This window comes from Piliocolobus tephrosceles, chromosome 5 (genome assembly GCF_002776525.5).
Source record: "Piliocolobus tephrosceles isolate RC106 chromosome 5, ASM277652v3, whole genome shotgun sequence".
Classification (NCBI taxonomy): Eukaryota; Metazoa; Chordata; class Mammalia; order Primates; family Cercopithecidae; genus Piliocolobus; species Piliocolobus tephrosceles.
The window spans coordinates 40,942,519-40,952,277 of NC_045438.1; positions in this window are offsets into that span (position 1 = coordinate 40,942,519).

A 9,759-nucleotide genomic window follows, 5' to 3' on the forward strand; every position below is an offset into this window, starting at 1 on the left:
TCCAGTAGAGAAGCTGCAGTACATTTTCATGGGTTCCAAGGACAAACGTCCCTGCTCACAGTAGTTGCCACTTCAAGCTGCCACAACTGGGGCCAAAATGCTTGTAAAGTGCTCACTCTCCAGTTGCCTGAATATGGTTGATGCCACTGAAGGAAACCCTTCCCTTCCCAGTAATAAGACTGGAGCACAGCCATTGCCATTTCCACCCAAGCATTGCACTTTGGTCCTAGGAATTGTCCTACCCAGGCATATCACAGCCAATGCCTGAACACACCACCAGCAGGCTTGAAGAAAAGTCTTCCCAGCCAAACTCTGACTCTGCAGTGCCTGAACATGCCTTCTGGGGTGTCTGGGGAACATCCAGCCCAGGCAATCACCATTGGCAGCAGATAGCTTCTCCCAGGATCTGAGGTCAGGCCCACCAAACCTGCTACCACCACCACAGCAAGAACCCACCTGTAGGCCTGGGGACTGACCCATGCAACCTGTCACAGCCACTGCCAACACCAGTATGGACCATGTGGGCCTCAGAGGTTAGTCCCATCACTGCTAATACCATCTCCCATGCTGCACTCACTGCCCGGAGACCTGAACCCACCCACCTACTTGGCTCACTGCTGCCACTACCAGAACCTGAGCAAGTCTCCAGGAGGCCCAAGCCTACCTGCACCCTCTGAAACTGGTGCCAGTGTACCCACCCTTGAGCCCAAGAACAGTCATGTTCAGCCCACTACTGCCACAACTGAAGCCCAAGGACAGGCCCATCTGGCATCCCCATCTAAGCAAAACTTTTCCACTGTCCCTGCTAACAAATAAGAGAGAAAATGAGAAGGATGCAATAACCTAATCTACTGAGGAAATCATAACACTGATGCTGCGTACAGCAAAATGAATTATATGGAGAGTATACTACAGCACGTACCCAGTATCAAAGCAAAAGCGTCCTACCTAACATGATAGATACATCTTCAGTCCTTCCATACAAGAGCAAATCCAAAAAACTGAAACAAGCCACATTATACCAGATGTGCAGATAGCAATGTAAAGATACAAAAACATAAAAAGCAAGGTAATATGACACCTCCAAAGGAATACAACAATACTCCGGCAATAGATTTCAATAAAAAAATAAATGTATAAAATCCTAAATAAAGAATTCAAAATAATGATATTAAGGAGATCTCAGTGAGATCAAGGGAATATAAGAAAGCGATACAAATAATTTAGCATATGAAAGAAAAATTTATCAAAGAGTTAAACATTATATTTTTAAAGAACCAAATAGAAATTCTGGAACTGAAGAAGTCATTGAATGGAAAAGCAAAATACTTGCAAAAGTTTCAATAACAAACTAGATCAAACAGAAGAAAGAATATCAGAACTTGAAAATAGGTCTTTCAAAATAACACAATCAGAAACAAATAAACTTAAAAATAAATGAATAAGGATAATAAAGTATATGTAACATAGGGGACATCTGAAAGCAACCAAATATCCAAACTATTGGTGTCCCAGAAGGCAAAGATAAATGAAGGGGTTAAAAAAACCTATTTAACAAAACAAGGGCTGAAAACTCCACAAATCAGGCAAGAGATTTAGACATCCAGAGTCAGAAAGTTTAGAGATGTCCAAACAGATATACTACAAAAAGGTATTTTCCATAGTACATTATAGTCAAACTATCAAATGTTAAAGACAAAGAGAATGCTAAAAACAACAAGAGAAAAATATCTAGTCATTTATAAGGAACTCCCATCAGACTAATAGTGGTTTCTCAGCAAAAACCTTACAGGCCAGAAAAGAATGTGATAAAATATTCAAAGTACTGGAAATAAAAACTAGAACTGACACTCAATGATAGTATATCCAGCAAAGTTATCCTTTATAAATGAAGAAGAAACAAAATCTTTCCAAGAGAAACAAAAGCTGAGGAAATTCATCACCAGTAGACCAATCCTACAATAAATGCTTTAAAAAGTCCTACATCTGAAAGTGAAAAGATTATATCTATTATCATGAAAACACATGAACGTTTAAAACCCACAGATAGTGCAAACACATAAATAAAGAAGAGAAAGGATTCATATATTACCACTACAGAAAACCACCAAGCCATAATGATAAACAATGAGAGAAGAAAAGAACAAAGGATATACAAACAACAAATAAATTAATAAAATGACAGGAATAAGTCTTCAGGTATTGTTTATAACCTTAAATGTAAATGAATTAAACTTTCCACTTAAAAGATACAGGCTAGTTAAATGGAATCAAAATACATAACCCAACTTTATGTTGCCTTCAAGAAACTAATCTCAGCTGTAAAGATACATATAGAGCAGGGGTGTCCAATCTTTTGCTTTCCCCAAGCCACACTGGAAGACAAAGAATTGTCTTGAATCGTACATAAAATAGACTAACACTAATGATAGCTAATGAGATTTTTTTAAAGTCTCATAATGTTTTAAGAAAGTTTACAAATTTGTGTTGGGCCACACTCAAAGCCATCCTGGGCTGCATACAGCCCACAGACTGTGGATTGGACAAGTTTGATATAGACTGAAAGTAAAAGGATGAAACAAAATATTATATGCAAACAGAAGCCAAAAGCAAACCAGAGCAGCTATACTTATATCACATAAAACAGATTTTAAGTCGTAAATAGTAGAAAACAAAGGTAATTATATAATGATAAAGGGGTTAATTCAGCAAGATAGTATGACAATTTTTTAAATATACACACCTAACATCAGAGCACCCAGATATATAAATCAAATCTTACTAGATCTAAAGGGAGAGATAGACTCCAATACAATAATAGTTGGGTTGGAACTTTACCACCCCACTTTCAGCAATAGACAGATCATTTAGACAGAAAATCAAAAAAGAAACATTAGATTCAAACTGGGACTTAATTAGACCAAAGGGACTTAAAAGACATTTACACTTATAGAACATTTTATTTAATAGCTTTAGTATACACTTTCTTCTTATCAGCACATGGAACATTCTCCAGAACAGACCATGTGTTAGGACATAAATAAATTTTAACACATTTTTATATATTGAAATGAAATCATATTAAGTGTCTTCTCAGATCATAAAAAATTAAAACTAGAAATTAATAACAAGAAGAACCTTGGACACTTAAAATTAAACAACGTGCTCCTCAATGACCACTGGGTCGAGGAGGAAATTAAGGAGGTAATAAAAAATACTCTTAAAACAAATGAAAATAAAAAATACCTTGAAATCCAGCATACCAAACCCTATGGGATACAGCAAAATCAGTGCTATAAGGGAAATTCATAGCAATAAATGCCTACATCAAAAAAGAAGAAAGTTTCTAAACAAATAATCCAGTGATGGTGGGACCTCAAGGAGCTAGAAGAACCTCAAGAAACCAAACCGCAAATAAGCAGATGGAAAGAAATAATAATAATCAGAGCAGAACTAAATAAAATCAAGATTTAGAAACTAATTCAAAAGATCAACAAAATGAAAAGCTTTTATTTTTTGCAAAAAGCAAACACAGTCAACAAACCTCTAGACAGAATAACCCAGAAAAAAAAAATGCGAAAAGCCTCAAAAAATAAAAACCAAAGTCAGAAATGAAAAAGGAGACATTAAAACTGATACCACAGAAATACCAAAGATCATCACAGACTATTATGACCAACTATACGCTAACAAACTGGAAAACTTAGAGAAAATGGATGATTTCCTGGACACATACAACCTACTAAGGTTGAATCAGAAAGAGCTAGAAAGCCTGAACAGACCAATAATGAATAACGAGATTGAATTAGTAATAAAATGTCTCCCCTAAAAGAAAAGACCAGGACCAGATGTCTTCACTGCTGAATTCTACCAAGCTTTCAAAGAAGAACACAGACCGATTTTCCTCAAACTATTCCAAACAATTGAAGAGAAGGAAATTTCCCCTAACTCATTCTACAAGGCCAGCATTACCCTGATACCAAAATTAGAAAAGTATGCAACAAAAAAGAAAACTATAGGCCAATATGCCTGACAAACACAGATGCAAAAATTGTCAACAACATACTAGCAAACCAAATTCAACATCACATCAAAAGAAAAAAAAAAATGCACCATGGTCAAGTAGAATTTATCCAATTAATGTAAGGATGGCTGAAAATATACAAATCAATAAATGTGACAGATTATATTAACAGACTAATGGGAAAAAAGCATATGATCATCCTAGTTGACACAGAAAAAGCATTTGATAAAATTCAACACTTCTTTATAATAAAAACTCTCCACAAGAGTGTTGAAGGAAAAATACCTCAAAACAATAAAAACCATTTAGGCCAAACCCACAGTTAACAGGATACAGAACGGTAAAGCTGAAAGTCCTTCCTTTAAGAACTGGAACAAGACAAGAATGTCTACTTTCATGACTTCTATTCAACAGAGAACTGGAAGTCCTAGCCAGAGCAATTAGGCAACAAAAAGAAACAGAAGGCATCCAAATTGAAACAGAGTAAGTCAAATTGTTACACAATGTAGATCTAGGTTGTTACATCTAGAAAAACTAAAGACTCCAACAAAACATTCTTAGATCTAATAAATAAATTCAGTAAAGTTGCAGGATATATCAACATGCAAAAATCAGTGATAAAAATCGGTAATGTTTCTGTATGCCAATAGTGAACTAGCTGAGAAACATATCAAGAAAACAATTCCATTTACAATAGCTATAAAAAAACAGCTAGGAATAAATTTAACCAAGGAGGTGAAAGATCTCTATAAGGAAAACTATGAAATACTGAGAAAAGAAAGTTAAGAGGACATAAAAAATGGAAAGATAGCCCATGGTCGTGGAATTGGAATAATTAATATAATTAAAATGATCATATGGCCCAAAGAAATATGCAGATTCAATCTAATTTCTATCAAGTTGGCAATGTCATTTTTCACAGCAATAGAAAAAAACCCTAAAATTCATTTGGTATCAAAAAAAGAGACCGAATAGCCAAAGCAATCCTAACAGTGGTAATGAAAATAGTAATAGTATGGGTATAAAAATAGTAATGGAAACAGCATGGTATTGGTATAAAAACAGACACATGAAACAATGAAACAAAATAGAAAACCTACTTATAAATTCATGCATTTATGGTTAACCCATTTTCAATAAAGTCACCAAGAATGGACACTGGGGAAAGGACACCCTCTTCAATAACTGGTGCTGAAAAAATTTGATATCCATATGGAGAAGAATGAACCTAGAGCCCGACTTCTCACTATATTCAAAAATCAAATCAAAATGGATTAAAAATTAAGATGTAAGACCTGAAGCTGTAAAACTAGTAGAAGGAAACATAGGGAAAACACCTCAGGACATTGGTCTAGGCAAAGATTTTATGGCTAAGATCCCAAAATCACAAATAACAAAAACAAAAATAGACAAAAAGGAATACATTAAACTGGAAAGCTTCTATATAACAAAGAAACCAGTTAACAGAGTGAAGAGGCGTCCTGATGAATGGGAACAAATATTTGCAAACTATTCTTCCAGAATATACAAGGAACTCAAACAACTGAACAGAAAGAAAACAAATAATCTTATTAAAAGGTAGGAAAAGACATGAATAGACATTTCTCAAAAGAAGAGATACAATGGTCACCAGGTGTGTAAAACAATCACTAATTATCAAGGAAATGCACATCAAAACCACAGTGAGATATCTTACCATAGTTAGAATGGGTATTACTAAAAAGACAAAAAAAAATCAGATACTAGCAAGTATGTGGAAAAATGGGAATTCTTACAGAAAATCAACAAAAAAACATTAGATTCAGATAGCACATTAGACCAAAGGGACCTAAAAGACATTTACACTTATAGAACATTTTATATAACAGCTATAGTATGTATATTCTTCTTAACACATGCAACATTCTCGAAAATAGATTGTATGTTAGGACATAAAATAAATTTCAACAAATTTTTATAAACTGAAATCATTGTCTTCTCAGACTACGACAAAATAAAACTAAAAATTAGTAACAAGAAGAACTTGTTACTCTTGGTAGGAATGAAAATTAGTAAAACCACTGTGAAAATAGCATGGAGATTTTTCAAAAATTTAAAAGTTGAACTGCCATATGCTTCAGCATTCCCACTAGTGAATATATGGGAAAAAAGATCAGTATATAACAGGAATACCTGCACTCCTGTGTTTCTTGCAGCACTATTTATAATAGCAAAGATGCAGAATCAACCTAAGCGTCTATCGACTGACAAATGGATAAGGAAAATGTGGTATATATACACAAAGGAATACTGTTCAGCAATTAAAAAGAATGAACCCATGTCATTTGCAGCAACATGAGTAGAACTGGAGATCACTGTGTTATGTGACATAAGCCAGGCATGGAAAGATGAATATCATATATTCTCACTCATTTGTGGAAGCTAAAAGTTTGATTTCATGGAGGTAAAGAATAGAATGATAAATACCAGGAGCTTGGAAAGATGTATAGGTGACTGTGGGGTATAAAGAGAGGTGGGTTAGTGGGTATAAATATACATTAGACAGAGAAAGTAAGTTATAATGTTTGATAGTAAAGTAGGGTGACTATAGTTAACAACAATGTATTATATCTTTCAAAAAAACTGGATGAGAGAACTCAAAATGTTCCCAATATATAGAAATGATAAATACTCAAGGCCATGGACACCTCAGTTACCCAGACTTGATCATTATCTAGTCTGTGCATGTAAAAAATTATCACATGTACCCCATAAATAGCACAAATATTTGTATCTATTTTTAAAAGCATATAAGTGCACCTTTGTTATCAGACATTACATTAATCTTAAAAGTCAGATTATTTGGAATGGAAAAGTCAAATGACATCAAAATGTGATCTGAACACAATGTGTATTGTGAGTTGTGCCCTGTACAAAGGTATCTGACCAAATGTAGAGGGAACTGATAGAAGCTAAAATTTAGTTCATGTTGCACTTACTAAACCACAGGCTCTAGTTGCATTTGCCAAGGAGGGTACTCTTTCTAATTCTCACAAGGTGTAATACAAGCAAATAGTTACTCTGTGTAGCACATAAGACGTGGTGAAAGTTCCTAGGTTTCTTTCTCTCAAGAAGTCAGAAATTCAGAGGAGGCAGCTATCATTGGAGGTTCATGTTTTGGAACAAGGCTACATGTATCATGCAGAATGTGAACTGGGTCTCGAAAAATTGGTAACATTTGGTTCAAAAGATTAGGTGGAAAACTGCTAATGAAAGAAGCATGAACATTTAATACCCAAAGATGAGAATGAACATAATGTATTTAAGAAATGTAATTGTTCCTAGAAATCTGTAAATCCATATTTACATGCATATTTTTGTTACCCAGACATAAACATTAATTTATTGGTGTCCTTTCTCTTGTCCCTTTTTTGTGTGTGCACGTGCATGGGATGTGCATGTGCACCTCTGGTTACTGTACGTGGGAAGAGAATAATGAAACCAAGCAAGGCTATAAAGATGGGAGAAGATCAGCCTGGCCAACATGGTGAAACCTCATCTCTACTAAAAAAAAAAAAAAAAAAAAAAAAAAATACAAAAATTAGCCAGACATGGTGGTAGGTGCCTATAATCCCAGCTATCCTAGAGGCTGAGGCAGGAGAATTACTTGAACCTGGGTGGCAGGGGTTGCTGTGAGCCGAGATCGCTCCAGTGCACTGCAGCCTGGACAACAGAGAGAAACTCCATCAAACAAATAAATAAATGAGAAATACATGTATGAAGTTGACTTCTGTTTGACAAAAATAAAGATAGAAAAGTAATATGATGAAAAAGCGTATGAAGGAGATAGAAAGTGAAGGAGATAGACATCACAGCAAATTAGAAATTAGCCAGCAAATTAGAAATAAAACCATGAGAATGATTTTCAGGAGTCCACAGTAACAAAAAATATTCGGTCAAGAGTTCAATCAAGAAATATTTATTATTATTTACCCTATGCCAAACAGAGAGCTGAGGGTGAGCAAATATAAAGATGAGGAAAGGAAAGCTCCTGTTCTCAAGAAGCCCACAATCCAAAAAAGACATAAGACAAGTGTATTAGTTCTTTTTCATGCTGATGATAAAGACATACTCAAGACTGGGTAATTTACAAAGAAAAAGAGGTTTAACGGACTCACAGTTTCACGTGGCTGGGGAGGCTTCACAAGCATGGTGGAAAGTGAAAGGTACGTCTTACATTGGCAGCAGGCAAGAAAGAGAATGAAAACCAAGCCAAAGAGGTTTTCCCTTATAAAACCATCAGCTTTCATGAGACTTATTCACTACTATGAAAACAGTATGGGGGAAAACACTCCCATGATTCAATTATCTCCCACTAGGCTCCTCCTACAATATGTGGGAATTAGGAGAGCTACAATTCAAGATGAAATTTAGGTGGAGACACAACCAAAACATATCAACAAGTATATCGATTATGGTATTTCAAATCTCATAACCAGAGCCCTGATTAAGGCACACAGACATCAGAGCCAGGTAAGAAATTAGAGCAGATTTCAGAGAGGACAGGGAAAGCACATTCTGAAGGATAAACTGGACTCACGTATGTATAGATTAAGAGATAGGAAAGTAAACAGAATGCCTTAGAAATGGCTGAGAGTAAAAAGATGGAGCCTGCCCAGATGGCAGCAAGGAAAGGTGAGAAGACTAAAAAGAACAAATCAAACAAAGACGTTTTGGAAAGTTGAGTCAATGGAAGTACTATTTCCTTTGTGGATCTTTAAGAAGCAATATTTTTGCTTGTATATATACATACAAATAAATTTATATATTTATTTATATTGCATATATATATTTAGAATATAGAAAGAATATATATTCTTAGAATGTTTTAGAAATATTCTTAGAAAGAAATGTATATTCTTACAAGGAGTATAGAAATATAGAAAGAATATATATTCTTAGACCACAAACATAATATATGTGATATATATGTTTTAATCATAGAGATATAGAAAATACATATGTTATATATATAAGATATATAAGTTATATATCATACATATGTTATATATATATATATATATATATATTATTTTACCTGCTAATCCTCCATGGGTGCTGATATGTTTCCATTACTGATGTTATGAAGAAATTGCTACTCACACACACAAATTAATCAGCAATTATGGCCTTTTCTGCTCAAGCACAGTTGATAATTTACTGAAAAGATTTAAAAATAAAAATTATGAGCATATTGCCTGCCATGTTTGGCAACAATCCACAACACTAACACCATTTTATACTTCAGAGTTTTCTGCAAATATAAATGTATTTTTAGGCAGGAAACAATTTGAGAAACCACAGTATTCCCTAACTCATCACTGGAAATGGTAATTAGAGCATCAGTAAATCACCTGTAGAATTGTATTTCCATGAACAAGAAAATAATGTTATCTCACTCAGTGCAGCAGGCTGATGTGAGTTCTGACTTTCAGAAAAATGAAGCCCTTATGATTAGCCACCAGAGGTGCAAATTTATGAAGATGATCATGCTAGTACAGCAACATATTATTCTGAAGCACAGAGTAATGCTCACAGAATATTCTAAAGAATTCCCTAGAATAACTTAAGAACACAAGTATGTCCTGCCCCATTTCCTTCCCCCTGGGATCAGAGTGCTGAACCTTTTTATTAATTATCTTTGTTTGGTTTGGTGTTCTTAAATACTCCAAGAAAGTTTCTTTGAATGTATCTAT